Source organism: Notothenia rossii, assembly GCF_949606895.1.
Source record: "Notothenia rossii genome assembly, chromosome: 3".
NCBI lineage: Eukaryota > Metazoa > Chordata > Actinopteri > Perciformes > Nototheniidae > Notothenia > Notothenia rossii.
Genome location: NC_136901.1, coordinates 43753784 through 43771600, shown reverse-complemented (window position 1 = coordinate 43771600; position 17817 = coordinate 43753784). Strand labels below are relative to the sequence as shown.

The following is a 17817-nucleotide window of genomic DNA, read 5'->3' as shown; positions in this document are numbered from 1 at the left end:
ACACACACACACAGAGCCGAGCTTTAATGAAACAGAGACCCAGACGTAATAGTACTGTACTGCATCATATTATTTTCGAATCAATAATTTTTCAAATTATGATTTTTTTTTTTTTTTTTTTTTTTAATCTTTTTTTTTTTTTTTTATAACCATTTTTCCTCCTGGTCTCTCGCGCCCCCCCTGGCATGCCTCTGCGCCCACCAGGGGGGGCGCGCCCCCCACTTTGAGAACCACTGGTCTAGCTTCAGCAGCTACATTACCTACGGTGCGTTCGTTAATATTAACTGTGCGTCCGGAGTCACTGTGGCACAGACTGGACCGCTGGTGAACAGCTGTTAGAACGGGCCGTTCAGGTGTTCACAGTAGAGCTCCCTGTCGGAGCGGCAGAGCGTGATGTGCACTGAAAAGTTTTTTTTTCCCGTCGCAATATTATCGTTGAGCTAGCCAACTAGCATACATTGTCACTATCTGCTAACGTTAGCTTTAGCCTTCGTTTTCTAATCGTTTTTTTCATAGGCTATAAACAGAGGTGGTATAAGTATATATCTTGTAATTGATTAAAAGTAGAAGTACTCAGTTCTTGTACTTGAGTAAAAGTAGAAGTACCAGAGTGTAGGAATACTCTGTTACAGTAAAAGTCCTGCATTCCAAATGTTCCTCAAGTAAAAGTAGAAAAGTATTATTATCAAAATATAGTGAAAGTAGCGACAGTAAAAGTAGTCATTTTGCAGATTGGTCCATTTCAGAATAATATGATATGTTTTATAATGACTGATCATTAAAGTGTTATCAAAGCTGGTAAAGGTGCAGCTAGTTTGAATGACTTTGTATACTGCAGGCAGGGTAGCTTTTGGATTTACTCCAGGTGGAACTAAAGTCTGATTTGACACTTGATTATATTTCACATCATTCATCCACATCTGTAAAGTAACTAAAGGTATTACATACATGTAGTGGAGTAAAAGTACACCATTTACCTCTGAACTGTAGTGGAGTAGAAGTACAAAGTAGCAAAACATTGAAATACTTAAGTAAAGTACAAGTATCTCAAAATTGTGCCCAAGTATAGTAGTTGTTGAGTTTATGAACTTAGTTACTTTACACCAGTGGCTATAAAGATAGAAAGACTAAGCCTTGCACAGAGGCATGAAAATACATTTTCAAAATGCTCAACAGTGCTGCCAAAATTATAAACTGACTGCTACACAATTAAAATAAATGCTTTTTATATATTTCTATTAGATGTGACTCTATGGCGTTTCTGTTAATATTAACACTGCTGCTTTAGTTGTTCTGACTGCTAAAATCCTCTGTTATTCCTCATTTTAAAGCCGATATTCTGTGGGGTCAGGGGGCTCGGATCCTTGTCACCTTTTTCATACCTGATGAGTTTGCATCCCTGTTGTCAATTTGTTTGGTTATCTAGGCACAGCTGTGTGTGACTCCCTCACGTACACTGGTATGTGTTTTCCTAATGTATCGAGCATTGATTAATTAATAAACTACACACTGACTCTAGATCCTGACCAAATCCTTATTTTTTGATCAAATGTTTTTCAAAAAAATGTATTGTATATTATATAACAGCTGCACATCACAGACCGGAGTCTCTGCTACTGTGGACCACGAAGGAGGGGATCATCATCCCCATCCCCAAAGACCCTGCATGGCATGGAAATCTCCTCCTCCTGGAACAATTCTACACCCAGCATATGCTCCCTGTGTTGGCCAGTAGAGAGGAGGACATTTAAATAAACATACTCTTAACACCCTCGGACTCTGCGTTGTGTTTCGTATGTGGGATGGGGTGTTATGCAGAGGGAAGGAAAACAGGACACAGCAGATTGGTATTGTGGTGGAGATGCTGAGCAGTTATTTAATTGTTGCGTGTAATTATTATTATACTGCGTGCTTCTTAGTTATTCCATCTTTTGCTGTAACATGGATCTGTATGTAACTATATTTACTTGTTATCTACCACACTTCCTTCTACATCATACACCATCATTATACATGATGGTGTATATAGGATATATATTTATTTGTATACATATCTTTAATTGTATAATTTAATTTTTCGTATTTGGGATTTCTCTTTTGTCCACTCAAATACACTTGGCCCTTTCTCTTTTCCATGTGGAAAATGGCAGCTGCATATTCTGCTTTTCTCATCTGCTCCCTGTCTGCTCATCTACGATGAGAAAATTATATAATGAATTACTAATAATCATTTAAACCTGCTATTACCAATATTTCACAAATTCTTCATGTAAACTTAAGAGTACAGCTGTATGTTGAGTATGTCAACTTTGCTTGGTTCATCTTACTGGGGGGCAGCTACATGGATGTCAGTGCAGTCCACAATAATTTTGCAGCTGAAGGCAGAATGAATTTATTATTGACTCAGAATGAAGCACAACTTCATGTCATACAATACATTGACTTTATTTGTAATCGTGTAAAAAAATATGAATATTGATTAGCAAGCAGGACCTGCAGGAACAGAGAATGGTGATGGATGGAGCTGGGAAGAGAGAAGAATAAAGAAAACAGATCAACTTTATTATCGGATATTAAAAATTCAATTTCAAAACAAGTTGCCGCTCCTACAGTTTTCTAGTATGTAAAGATGATTTCACATGACCAATGCAAAATATCCCACTCAATACATGTGTGTCTCTGAGGGGTGCATTGTGCCTTTGATGTATATAAATAATATACCATAACCAAATACTATTACGTACAGTGGAAATCAGGTTGCCAGAGCAGGTCAGACCAGTGTGCATGTTCCTCAGGGTCTCAGCAGTTACAGGTGAGGTAAAGAAAATAAAAGAGAAAAAGGTCAGTAACAACACTTTAAAGTAACAACACTGAATAATTATCTCTTTTAATAATTTTCTCTCAGTAATCACTCAACTACTGTCTTTCCAACAAACAGATTGACTCACTCTCACTATCATCACAATGAAAAACGTCCAGAAGAATGTCATGCAAAGCTGCCTGCCTTCCTTCCTTCGACTCTCCCTGAACTGCCTGATCTTTTAATGGTCAATGTTAACCATTTGTGCAGATAGCATTAAGTAGAAAAGACCGCTGATACTAATGTGGGGTTAGCCTACCTCCCGCCCCCTTAGCACCTGGTGGAGGGGGCGATAGGCTACTCTTCAAATGTTTCACAAAATACTTACCATCATGACTACTCTTACTGTTTAACATTTTGGTTTACTTCATGTTAAGGCTAATACAAATGACAAGGCTAAGTAATGTAATATAATGCTAACTAACATGCTTGCTACTAGCTAGGTAGCTAACTTGACTATGTTCCATGCAAAACATGTATATTACCTGATATGTTTGGTCCAACGACTCCTGGTCCTTTCATCAGACGGGAAGCGATAGAACGAGCAAGTGGTATGATCTCTTTTGTGATTACAACCTCGTACAAAGCACACAGGCATCTTGTAAAAGTGAATTTATTGGAGCAATCTCTTATATTTATTGGAGGGAATAAATCAGTCTTCTTCTTCCTCTTTGCTTTGCGAGTCACAACCAGTCTTGGAGCATTATCGCCTATGACATCACTTACGCGACCCAGAATGCATTTGGGATTTGTAGTCTATATTCATAGTCTTATATTTCAGCATTTTTACGACAAACTGTGACTTTTTTTGCATGGAAATGATTGTTTAAGATTGACAAACATCATATGTGTCATTCGTGGCACAATTCAAACGGGATCAAAAGATAACTTTTCTCTCTCCATTGACTTCAATGTATAATTTTCAGCTTCCGGGGTCCCATGGAGGCTCCCGGAAGGGGAGGGACTTCGCCTCTCTATACAAATTCATTCAAACTAGCTGCACCTTTACCAGCTTGAGAACAGTTCAAAATTCAAATCAATGTTTTGATGGAATAATGTAGCTTAAACATACCGTTAGTTTAAATGCTGATTTATACTGAAAAACCAGAAGTTCTCGTGCACAACCATAGACTGTGCACAACCAATTGTTAAGCTTTTATTCTTAAAAATCCTTCATCTCCGGTTAGCATTTAGCATGTGGCTAATATACCATTTCCTACAGAGGTGAATTTAGTAGCGATATGACACCTACTGATTTTAACACTACAACTATAGATGTTGAGATATTATTATTGCTGAATATTAAATGAAGGTACAGTTTATTTGAATACGTTTTGTTTACAGACGTGGGTAGCATGTGACAACATCCGGAACTACCGGAAATGATAATTGCCGTGACGTATTTCCTGTATTTTTGGAGTATTGATTACAGCTTTTAAAATGTATTAAATGAAAAGTCATGAAAGAGATAAGAAGGAGAAAAGGCGTGTTTAGTTATATATTGAATGTACAATGTCTGAATCCTCTGTTATGCGCAACAACGAACATTAAAGACGTTTTAAATAGCGCATTTCAAATCAGAATAACTGAGTGTGCATCCAGACTCGGCGAGGACACTATCGATACTGACTCAGCAATCACTGTAAGTTATATTCTTGTTTAAATAGACTTCTCTGTTTCATTTATTCTACTCTGTATAATTGTTCTGTAGTTATTGTAGCTAAAACGGCGATTTCTGAGAGATTTTAAAATCTCAGATCTGCTCTAGTCCAGCAGCTGTAACTCAGGTCTCAGTGAGTCACGCCCCTCAAGTGTGCATTCCAAGAGGTTGGAAGACTCTGCTGATTGCGTGAAGTGCAAAACGCTTCCCAGCCGAAAAACATTTTAAATAGCGCATTTCAAATCAGAATAACTGAGTGTGCATCCAGACTCGGCGAGGACACTATCGATACTGACTCAGCAATCACTGTAAGTTATATTCTTGTTTAAATAGACTTCTCTGTTTCATTTATTCTACTCTGTATAATTGTTCTGTAGTTATTGTAGCTAAAACGGCGATTTCTGAGAGATTTTAAAATCTCAGATCTGCTCTAGTCCAGCAGCTGTAACTCAGGTCTCAGTGAGTCACGCCCCTCAAGTGTGCATTCCAAGAGGTTGGAAGACTCTGCTGATTGCGTGAAGTGCAAAACGCTTCCCAGCCGAAAAACATTTTAAATAGCGCATTTCAAATCAGAATAACTGAGTGTGCATCCAGACTCGGCGAGGACACTATCGATACTGACTCAGCAATCACTGTAAGTTATATTCTTGTTTAAATAGACTTCTCTGTTTCATTTATTCTACTCTGTATAATTGTTCTGTAGTTATTGTAGCTAAAACGGCGATTTCTGAGAGATTTTAAAATCTCAGATCTGCTCTAGTCCAGCAGCTGTAACTCAGGTCTCAGTGAGTCACGCCCCTCAAGTGTGCATTCCAAGAGGTTGGAAGACTCTGCTGATTGCGTGAAGTGCAAAACGCTTCCCAGCCGAAAAACATTTTAAATAGCGCATTTCAAATCAGAATAACTGAGTGTGCATCCAGACTCGGCGAGGACACTATCGATACTGACTCAGCAATCACTGTAAGTTATATTCTTGTTTAAATAGACTTCTCTGTTTCATTTATTCTACTCTGTATAATTGTTCTGTAGTTATTGTAGCTAAAACGGCGATTTCTGAGAGATTTTAAAATCTCAGATCTGCTCTAGTCCAGCAGCTGTAACTCAGGTCTCAGTGAGTCACGCCCCTCAAGTGTGCATTCCAAGAGGTTGGAAGACTCTGCTGATTGCGTGAAGTGCAAAACGCTTCCCAGCCGAAAAACATTTTAAATAGCGCATTTCAAATCAGAATAACTGAGTGTGCATCCAGACTCGGCGAGGACACTATCGATACTGACTCAGCAATCACTGTAAGTTATATTCTTGTTTAAATAGACTTCTCTGTTTCATTTATTCTACTCTGTATAATTGTTCTGTAGTTATTGTAGCTAAAACGGCGATTTCTGAGAGATTTTAAAATCTCAGATCTGCTCTAGTCCAGCAGCTGTAACTCAGGTCTCAGTGAGTCACGCCCCTCAAGTGTGCATTCCAAGAGGTTGGAAGACTCTGCTGATTGCGTGAAGTGCAAAACGCTTCCCAGCCGAAAAACATTTTAAATAGCGCATTTCAAATCAGAATAACTGAGTGTGCATCCAGACTCGGCGAGGACACTATCGATACTGACTCAGCAATCACTGTAAGTTATATTCTTGTTTAAATAGACTTCTCTGTTTCATTTATTCTACTCTGTATAATTGTTCTGTAGTTATTGTAGCTAAAACGGCGATTTCTGAGAGATTTTAAAATCTCAGATCTGCTCTAGTCCAGCAGCTGTAACTCAGGTCTCAGTGAGTCACGCCCCTCAAGTGTGCATTCCAAGAGGTTGGAAGACTCTGCTGATTGCGTGAAGTGCAAAACGCTTCCCAGCCGAAAAACATTTTAAATAGCGCATTTCAAATCAGAATAACTGAGTGTGCATCCAGACTCGGCGAGGACACTATCGATACTGACTCAGCAATCACTGTAAGTTATATTCTTGTTTAAATAGACTTCTCTGTTTCATTTATTCTACTCTGTATAATTGTTCTGTAGTTATTGTAGCTAAAACGGCGATTTCTGAGAGATTTTAAAATCTCAGATCTGCTCTAGTCCAGCAGCTGTAACTCAGGTCTCAGTGAGTCACGCCCCTCAAGTGTGCATTCCAAGAGGTTGGAAGACTCTGCTGATTGCGTGAAGTGCAAAACGCTTCCCAGCCGAAAAACATTTTAAATAGCGCATTTCAAATCAGAATAACTGAGTGTGCATCCAGACTCGGCGAGGACACTATCGATACTGACTCAGCAATCACTGTAAGTTATATTCTTGTTTAAATAGACTTCTCTGTTTCATTTATTCTACTCTGTATAATTGTTCTGTAGTTATTGTAGCTAAAACGGCGATTTCTGAGAGATTTTAAAATCTCAGATCTGCTCTAGTCCAGCAGCTGTAACTCAGGTCTCAGTGAGTCACGCCCCTCAAGTGTGCATTCCAAGAGGTTGGAAGACTCTGCTGATTGCGTGAAGTGCAAAACGCTTCCCAGCCGAAAAACATTTTAAATAGCGCATTTCAAATCAGAATAACTGAGTGTGCATCCAGACTCGGCGAGGACACTATCGATACTGACTCAGCAATCACTGTAAGTTATATTCTTGTTTAAATAGACTTCTCTGTTTCATTTATTCTACTCTGTATAATTGTTCTGTAGTTATTGTAGCTAAAACGGCGATTTCTGAGAGATTTTAAAATCTCAGATCTGCTCTAGTCCAGCAGCTGTAACTCAGGTCTCAGTGAGTCACGCCCCTCAAGTGTGCATTCCAAGAGGTTGGAAGACTCTGCTGATTGCGTGAAGTGCAAAACGCTTCCCAGCCGAAAAACATTTTAAATAGCGCATTTCAAATCAGAATAACTGAGTGTGCATCCAGACTCGGCGAGGACACTATCGATACTGACTCAGCAATCACTGTAAGTTATATTCTTGTTTAAATAGACTTCTCTGTTTCATTTATTCTACTCTGTATAATTGTTCTGTAGTTATTGTAGCTAAAACGGCGATTTCTGAGAGATTTTAAAATCTCAGATCTGCTCTAGTCCAGCAGCTGTAACTCAGGTCTCAGTGAGTCACGCCCCTCAAGTGTGCATTCCAAGAGGTTGGAAGACTCTGCTGATTGCGTGAAGTGCAAAACGCTTCCCAGCCGAAAAACATTTTAAATAGCGCATTTCAAATCAGAATAACTGAGTGTGCATCCAGACTCGGCGAGGACACTATCGATACTGACTCAGCAATCACTGTAAGTTATATTCTTGTTTAAATAGACTTCTCTGTTTCATTTATTCTACTCTGTATAATTGTTCTGTAGTTATTGTAGCTAAAACGGCGATTTCTGAGAGATTTTAAAATCTCAGATCTGCTCTAGTCCAGCAGCTGTAACTCAGGTCTCAGTGAGTCACGCCCCTCAAGTGTGCATTCCAAGAGGTTGGAAGACTCTGCTGATTGCGTGAAGTGCAAAACGCTTCCCAGCCGAAAAACATTTTAAATAGCGCATTTCAAATCAGAATAACTGAGTGTGCATCCAGACTCGGCGAGGACACTATCGATACTGACTCAGCAATCACTGTAAGTTATATTCTTGTTTAAATAGACTTCTCTGTTTCATGTATTCTACTCTGTATAATTGTTCTGTAGTTATTGTAGCTAAAACGGCGATTTCTGAGAGATTTTAAAATCTCAGATCTGCTCTAGTCCAGCAGCTGTAACTCAGGTCTCAGTGAGTCACGCCCCTCAAGTGTGCATTCCAAGAGGTTGGAAGACTCTGCTGATTGCGTGAAGTGCAAAACGCTTCCCAGCCGAAAAACATTTTAAATAGCGCATTTCAAATCAGAATAACTGAGTGTGCATCCAGACTCGGCGAGGACACTATCGATACTGACTCAGCAATCACTGTAAGTTATATTCTTGTTTAAATAGACTTCTCTGTTTCATTTATTCTACTCTGTATAATTGTTCTGTAGTTATTGTAGCTAAAACGGCGATTTCTGAGAGATTTTAAAATCTCAGATCTGCTCTAGTCCAGCAGCTGTAACTCAGGTCTCAGTGAGTCACGCCCCTCAAGTGTGCATTCCAAGAGGTTGGAAGACTCTGCTGATTGCGTGAAGTGCAAAACGCTTCCCAGCCGAAAAACATTTTAAATAGCGCATTTCAAATCAGAATAACTGAGTGTGCATCCAGACTCGGCGAGGACACTATCGATACTGACTCAGCAATCACTGTAAGTTATATTCTTGTTTAAATAGACTTCTCTGTTTCATTTATTCTACTCTGTATAATTGTTCTGTAGTTATTGTAGCTAAAACGGCGATTTCTGAGAGATTTTAAAATCTCAGATCTGCTCTAGTCCAGCAGCTGTAACTCAGGTCTCAGTGAGTCACGCCCCTCAAGTGTGCATTCCAAGAGGTTGGAAGACTCTGCTGATTGCGTGAAGTGCAAAACGCTTCCCAGCCGAAAAACATTTTAAATAGCGCATTTCAAATCAGAATAACTGAGTGTGCATCCAGACTCGGCGAGGACACTATCGATACTGACTCAGCAATCACTGTAAGTTATATTCTTGTTTAAATAGACTTCTCTGTTTCATTTATTCTACTCTGTATAATTGTTCTGTAGTTATTGTAGCTAAAACGGCGATTTCTGAGAGATTTTAAAATCTCAGATCTGCTCTAGTCCAGCAGCTGTAACTCAGGTCTCAGTGAGTCACGCCCCTCAAGTGTGCATTCCAAGAGGTTGGAAGACTCTGCTGATTGCGTGAAGTGCAAAACGCTTCCCAGCCGAAAAACATTTTAAATAGCGCATTTCAAATCAGAATAACTGAGTGTGCATCCAGACTCGGCGAGGACACTATCGATACTGACTCAGCAATCACTGTAAGTTATATTCTTGTTTAAATAGACTTCTCTGTTTCATTTATTCTACTCTGTATAATTGTTCTGTAGTTATTGTAGCTAAAACGGCGATTTCTGAGAGATTTTAAAATCTCAGATCTGCTCTAGTCCAGCAGCTGTAACTCAGGTCTCAGTGAGTCACGCCCCTCAAGTGTGCATTCCAAGAGGTTGGAAGACTCTGCTGATTGCGTGAAGTGCAAAACGCTTCCCAGCCGAAAAACATTTTAAATAGCGCATTTCAAATCAGAATAACTGAGTGTGCATCCAGACTCGGCGAGGACACTATCGATACTGACTCAGCAATCACTGTAAGTTATATTCTTGTTTAAATAGACTTCTCTGTTTCATTTATTCTACTCTGTATAATTGTTCTGTAGTTATTGTAGCTAAAACGGCGATTTCTGAGAGATTTTAAAATCTCAGATCTGCTCTAGTCCAGCAGCTGTAACTCAGGTCTCAGTGAGTCACGCCCCTCAAGTGTGCATTCCAAGAGGTTGGAAGACTCTGCTGATTGCGTGAAGTGCAAAACGCTTCCCAGCCGAAAAACATTTTAAATAGCGCATTTCAAATCAGAATAACTGAGTGTGCATCCAGACTCGGCGAGGACACTATCGATACTGACTCAGCAATCACTGTAAGTTATATTCTTGTTTAAATAGACTTCTCTGTTTCATTTATTCTACTCTGTATAATTGTTCTGTAGTTATTGTAGCTAAAACTGCGATTTCTGAGAGATTTTAAAATCTCAGATCTGCTCTAGTCCAGCAGCTGTAACTCAGGTCTCAGTGAGTCACGCCCCTCAAGTGTGCATTCCAAGAGGTTGGAAGACTCTGCTGATTGCGTGAAGTGCAAAACGCTTCCCAGCCGAAAAACATTTTAAATAGCGCATTTCAAATCAGAATAACTGAGTGTGCATCCAGACTCGGCGAGGACACTATCGATACTGACTCAGCAATCACTGTAAGTTATATTCTTGTTTAAATAGACTTCTCTGTTTCATTTATTCTACTCTGTATAATTGTTCTGTAGTTATTGTAGCTAAAACGGCGATTTCTGAGAGATTTTAAAATCTCAGATCTGCTCTAGTCCAGCAGCTGTAACTCAGGTCTCAGTGAGTCACGCCCCTCAAGTGTGCATTCCAAGAGGTTGGAAGACTCTGCTGATTGCGTGAAGTGCAAAACGCTTCCCAGCCGAAAAACATTTTAAATAGCGCATTTCAAATCAGAATAACTGAGTGTGCATCCAGACTCGGCGAGGACACTATCGATACTGACTCAGCAATCACTGTAAGTTATATTCTTGTTTAAATAGACTTCTCTGTTTCATTTATTCTACTCTGTATAATTGTTCTGTAGTTATTGTAGCTAAAACGGCGATTTCTGAGAGATTTTAAAATCTCAGATCTGCTCTAGTCCAGCAGCTGTAACTCAGGTCTCAGTGAGTCACGCCCCTCAAGTGTGCATTCCAAGAGGTTGGAAGACTCTGCTGATTGCGTGAAGTGCAAAACGCTTCCCAGCCGAAAAACATTTTAAATAGCGCATTTCAAATCAGAATAACTGAGTGTGCATCCAGACTCGGCGAGGACACTATCGATACTGACTCAGCAATCACTGTAAGTTATATTCTTGTTTAAATAGACTTCTCTGTTTCATTTATTCTACTCTGTATAATTGTTCTGTAGTTATTGTAGCTAAAACGGCGATTTCTGAGAGATTTTAAAATCTCAGATCTGCTCTAGTCCAGCAGCTGTAACTCAGGTCTCAGTGAGTCACGCCCCTCAAGTGTGCATTCCAAGAGGTTGGAAGACTCTGCTGATTGCGTGAAGTGCAAAACGCTTCCCAGCCGAAAAACATTTTAAATAGCGCATTTCAAATCAGAATAACTGAGTGTGCATCCAGACTCGGCGAGGACACTATCGATACTGACTCAGCAATCACTGTAAGTTATATTCTTGTTTAAATAGACTTCTCTGTTTCATTTATTCTACTCTGTATAATTGTTCTGTAGTTATTGTAGCTAAAACGGCGATTTCTGAGAGATTTTAAAATCTCAGATCTGCTCTAGTCCAGCAGCTGTAACTCAGGTCTCAGTGAGTCACGCCCCTCAAGTGTGCATTCCAAGAGGTTGGAAGACTCTGCTGATTGCGTGAAGTGCAAAACGCTTCCCAGCCGAAAAACATTTTAAATAGCGCATTTCAAATCAGAATAACTGAGTGTGCATCCAGACTCGGCGAGGACACTATCGATACTGACTCAGCAATCACTGTAAGTTATATTCTTGTTTAAATAGACTTCTCTGTTTCATTTATTCTACTCTGTATAATTGTTCTGTAGTTATTGTAGCTAAAACGGCGATTTCTGAGAGATTTTAAAATCTCAGATCTGCTCTAGTCCAGCAGCTGTAACTCAGGTCTCAGTGAGTCACGCCCCTCAAGTGTGCATTCCAAGAGGTTGGAAGACTCTGCTGATTGCGTGAAGTGCAAAACGCTTCCCAGCCGAAAAACATTTTAAATAGCGCATTTCAAATCAGAATAACTGAGTGTGCATCCAGACTCGGCGAGGACACTATCGATACTGACTCAGCAATCACTGTAAGTTATATTCTTGTTTAAATAGACTTCTCTGTTTCATTTATTCTACTCTGTATAATTGTTCTGTAGTTATTGTAGCTAAAACGGCGATTTCTGAGAGATTTTAAAATCTCAGATCTGCTCTAGTCCAGCAGCTGTAACTCAGGTCTCAGTGAGTCACGCCCCTCAAGTGTGCATTCCAAGAGATTGGAAGACTCTGCTGATTGCGTGAAGTGCAAAACGCTTCCCAGCCGAAAAACATTTTAAATAGCGCATTTCAAATCAGAATAACTGAGTGTGCATCCAGACTCGGCGAGGACACTATCGATACTGACTCAGCAATCACTGTAAGTTATATTCTTGTTTAAATAGACTTCTCTGTTTCATTTATTCTACTCTGTATAATTGTTCTGTAGTTATTGTAGCTAAAACGGCGATTTCTGAGAGATTTTAAAATCTCAGATCTGCTCTAGTCCAGCAGCTGTAACTCAGGTCTCAGTGAGTCACGCCCCTCAAGTGTGCATTCCAAGAGGTTGGAAGACTCTGCTGATTGCGTGAAGTGCAAAACGCTTCCCAGCCGAAAAACATTTTAAATAGCGCATTTCAAATCAGAATAACTGAGTGTGCATCCAGACTCGGCGAGGACACTATCGATACTGACTCAGCAATCACTGTAAGTTATATTCTTGTTTAAATAGACTTCTCTGTTTCATTTATTCTACTCTGTATAATTGTTCTGTAGTTATTGTAGCTAAAACTGCGATTTCTGAGAGATTTTAAAATCTCAGATCTGCTCTAGTCCAGCAGCTGTAACTCAGGTCTCAGTGAGTCACGCCCCTCAAGTGTGCATTCCAAGAGGTTGGAAGACTCTGCTGATTGCGTGAAGTGCAAAACGCTTCCCAGCCGAAAAACATTTTAAATAGCGCATTTCAAATCAGAATAACTGAGTGTGCATCCAGACTCGGCGAGGACACTATCGATACTGACTCAGCAATCACTGTAAGTTATATTCTTGTTTAAATAGACTTCTCTGTTTCATTTATTCTACTCTGTATAATTGTTCTGTAGTTATTGTAGCTAAAACGGCGATTTCTGAGAGATTTTAAAATCTCAGATCTGCTCTAGTCCAGCAGCTGTAACTCAGGTCTCAGTGAGTCACGCCCCTCAAGTGTGCATTCCAAGAGGTTGGAAGACTCTGCTGATTGCGTGAAGTGCAAAACGCTTCCCAGCCGAAAAACATTTTAAATAGCGCATTTCAAATCAGAATAACTGAGTGTGCATCCAGACTCGGCGAGGACACTATCGATACTGACTCAGCAATCACTGTAAGTTATATTCTTGTTTAAATAGACTTCTCTGTTTCATTTATTCTACTCTGTATAATTGTTCTGTAGTTATTGTAGCTAAAACGGCGATTTCTGAGAGATTTTAAAATCTCAGATCTGCTCTAGTCCAGCAGCTGTAACTCAGGTCTCAGTGAGTCACGCCCCTCAAGTGTGCATTCCAAGAGGTTGGAAGACTCTGCTGATTGCGTGAAGTGCAAAACGCTTCCCAGCCGAAAAACATTTTAAATAGCGCATTTCAAATCAGAATAACTGAGTGTGCATCCAGACTCGGCGAGGACACTATCGATACTGACTCAGCAATCACTGTAAGTTATATTCTTGTTTAAATAGACTTCTCTGTTTCATTTATTCTACTCTGTATAATTGTTCTGTAGTTATTGTAGCTAAAACGGCGATTTCTGAGAGATTTTAAAATCTCAGATCTGCTCTAGTCCAGCAGCTGTAACTCAGGTCTCAGTGAGTCACGCCCCTCAGGTGTGCATTCCAAGAGGTTGGAAGACTCTGCTGTCGCCCATCAGCAGAAAATAGTTAACTAATTACAGCGGCGTGCCCCCAAAGCTGTGAGAACTGAGCAATCAGGTATCCATCTTAGGTTGCGTTTTCCTGGAGCGTCAGCTTCAGCGTCAGCCAGACGAAGACTGACAAAGACATTAAGAGTCCTGTGGGAGTCACGTGGGAGGCAAAGAGGAGGCAAATCCTACTCTGATTGCGCCAAGTATCGCTGGTGTTATTTAGTCTTATTCAATTCTCTTGGGTTCTCTAGCCCCTCATGCTATAATCATGTGTATTTTCTGCATTCCTGTTCATGTGTCTTCTCGCAATTATCACTGGCCCCGTGTTTCTCCTAATCGATTTCACCGGCCTGCTCTCGTCTATCCCACATGCTCCACTGAGATCCAACATCTCGTTTCAGGGGGCCTGTGGAACTGCCAGTCAGCTGTCCCTAAGGCTGACTTCATCTCTGGCTACGCTTCCCTGCAGTCTCTGGATTTCCTTGCTCTCACGGAGACCTGGATCACTCCATCCAACACATCCACCCCAGCAGCTCTCTCCACAGCATATTCCTTCTCCCATACACCCAGACCCTCTGGCAGAGGAGGTGGCACTGGTCTCCTGCTCTCTCCCAAATGGAGCTTTTCCCTCTTCAAGCTACCTAATTTCACTCCTTCCACCTTTGAATTCCATGCCGTCACAGTAACCCATCCTATACAATTAACCATTGTTGTTCTCTACCGTCCACCAGGCGCCTTGGGGGACTTCTTGGAGGAGTTAGATAATCTCCTCTCACACATCCCTGAAACTGGCCCTCCCGCTGTACTTCTCGGAGATTTCAACCTCCAGACAGGGAAGATATCTGAACTAACATCTCTGTTAACCACCTTTGCTTTCTCACTGTCTCCATCCCCACCAACTCATAAAGCTGGCAATGTCCTTGATCTCATATTCTCAAGGAACTGCTCTACTTCTAACCTCTCTGTAAACCCGCTCCACACATCCGATCACTTCTTCATTTCATTCTCTCTACCCCTTTCCAAACATAACAACCTCATCTCTTCTAACTCTGCTCCTGTCCGCCGTAACCTCCGTTCCCTCTCCCCCTCTACCTTTGCCTCATCGGTGCTCTCAGCCCTCCCTTCCTCTGACTCGTTCCAACTCCTGCCTCCAAACGCTGCTGCAAAAACTCTCCTCTCTACTCTCTCATCCTCTCTGGACTCTCTCTGTCCTCTCACATCGCGGCCGGCTCGTCAGTCCCCTCCTGCTCCCTGGCTAAATGACGCACTGCGTGCTAATAGAACCATCCTTCGGGCAGCAGAGCGGAAATGGTGGAAATCCAAACACCATGACGACCTCCTAACCTATCAGGCTCTCCTCTCCTCTTTCTCTGCTTCCATCTCTCAGGCAAAAAGCACTTTCTTTCAAGATAAGATCCAATCTTCCTATTCCAATCCCAAAAAACTATTTTCTATCTTCTCCACCCTCTTGGACCCTCCCAAAGCACCTCCCCCCTCCTCCCTTCTGTCAAGCGACTTTGTTAACCACTTTGAAAAAAAGGTTGATGATATTCGCTCTTCCTTTTCTGACTCACCTTTACTCACCGCTGGGTCACCAGACCCTCCCTTCACCCACACACTGACCTCCTTCTCCCCTCTCTCTCCAAGTGAGGTTCTTACCCTCGTTACCTCTGCCCGTCCTACCACCTGTTCTCTGGACCCTATCCCCTCAAACCTCCTTCAGACTATCGCTCCTGATATTCTACCATTTCTCACCCATTTCATCAACACTTCTCTAACTTCTGGTCACTTTCCAAACAGTCTCAAGGAGGCAAGAGTAAACCCTCTCCTTAAGAAACCCACTCTCAATCCGTCTGATGTTATTAACTACAGGCCCGTCTCTCTCCTCCCGTTCCTGTCTAAAACACTTGAACGCGCTGTCTTTAAACAACTCTCCTGTTATCTCCATCAGAACAACCTTCTGGATCCGCACCAGTCTGGTTTCAAGGCAGGTCACTCAACAGAAACTGCTCTCCTTGCTGTCTCTGATGAACTGCACACTGCTAAAGCAGCCTCCCTCTCCTCTGTCATCATCCTTCTGGACCTGTCTGCTGCATTCGACACAGTGAACCATCGGATCCTCCTTCGCACTCTCCAAGAACTTGGAGTTTCAGGCACTGCACTTTCCCTCCTCACCTCATACCTCAACGACCGCACCTACAGGGTTACTTGGAGAGGGTCCGAGTCCGACCCTTGTCAATTAACTACAGGGGTCCCTCAGGGCTCGGTTCTTGGTCCCCTCCTCTTCTCCCTGTACACAAACTCGCTCGGGTCTGTCATTAGCCCGCATGGTTTTTCATACCACTGCTACGCTGACGACACCCAACTAATTCTGTCCTTTCCCCGCTCAGAGACCCAGGTCGTCGCACGCATCTCTGCTTGCCTAGCAGACATCTCTCGGTGGATGTCTGCTCATCACCTCAAGCTCAACCTTGACAAGACTGAACTGCTCTTCCTTCCGGGAAAAGATTGTCCCACTCTTGACCTAACAATCAACATCGGCACCTCTGTTGTTTCCCCGACTCAGACTGCAAGGAATCTGGGTGTGGTCCTAGATAACAAATTGTCCTTCACTGCAAACATCGCTGCTACAACCCGCTGCTGCAGATACACGCTTTACAACATCAGGAGGATACGTCCCCAGCTGACCCAGACATCAGCGCAGATTCTGGTCCAGGCTCTCGTCATCTCACGCCTAGACTACTGCAACTCACTCCTGGCTGGTCTACCTGCATGTGCCATCCGACCTCTGCAGCTCATCCAGAATGCAGCGGCTCGTCTGGTCTTCAACCTTCCCAAATTCTCCCACACCACACCGCTCCTCCGCTCCCTTCACTGGCTTCCAGTAACTGCTAGAATCCACTTCAAGACACTGGTACTTGCGTACCATGCTGTGAATGGATCTGGCCCTTCCTACATCCAGGACATGGTTAAACCGTACACCCCAGCACGTGCACTCCGCTCTGCATCAGCCAAACAGCTCGCTGCACCCGCACTGCGAGGGGGACCCAAGTTCCCGTCAGCAAAAACACGTGGGTTTGCTATCCTGGCTCCAAAATGGTGGAATGAGCTCCCCATTGAAATCAGGACAGCAGATAGCTTACACATCTTCCGACGCAAACTGAAAACTCATCTCTTTAGACTCCACTTCGAGCGATAGAATTACTAACAAAGCACTTATATACTAATAAAGGGCTGGCTTTCTAAATGCCAGTTGAGTAGCACTTGAAATGTTTGGCTCTATGAAACCTGATGTACTTATATGATTCTGTTTTCTTAAAGGTTGTATCTTCCTGGTCGAATGCACTTATTGTAAGTCGCTTTGGATAAAAGCGTCAGCTAAATGCAATGTAATGTAATGTAACGTGGAGGGCCGGCCCCCAGCAGCGCCAACAGGCCCACGAGGAGGAGCCAGCAGAGGATATAAAAAAGCTGGAGGAGGGTTTCTGGCCCTCTTCCGTTCGCTCTCGAGAGCCCGAGAACACAGCTGTTTCTCTCACTGAACATCTTCTGCTTGTAACATTACGGCGTCTTTTTTAATCAAAGTACCCATTTGAACCTTCTCAGAGACTCAATTAGTCTCCTTTTTTAAAGCTTCACTCCTGGACGCGAGAATAACGAACAGAGTTATCAGAACACTTTAATGATCAATCATTATAAAACATATCATATATATTATTCTGAAATGGACCAATCTGCACAATGACTACTTTTACACTCCCTAGTTTTACTATATTTTGATGAGAATACTTTTCTACTTTTAATTTCGGAACATTTTGAATGCAGGACTTTTACTGTAACAGAGTATTCCTAAACTCTGGTACTTCTACTTTTACTCAAGAACAAGATCTGAGTACTTCTACTATACTTTTGGTTTTTCTGCTTATTGCATCAGGGCTTTAAAACTAAAGTGAGCTCTACTATTTGCAGGATTTAAGGCA

At 41.7% G+C, this 17817-nt stretch overlaps 1 long non-coding RNA gene across 1 annotated transcript; it reads right to left on the bottom strand.

Moving 5' to 3' along the window:
- Positions 1-2424: 2424 nt before the first annotated feature.
- Positions 2425-3539, bottom strand: LOC307033300. The gene is made up of 2 exons (XR_013806465.1): positions 2745-3539; positions 2425-2524 (listed from the first exon to the last, which is right to left on the bottom strand). It is a non-coding gene; the product is annotated as an uncharacterized lncRNA (long non-coding RNA).
- Positions 3540-17817: the final 14278 nt, after the last annotated feature.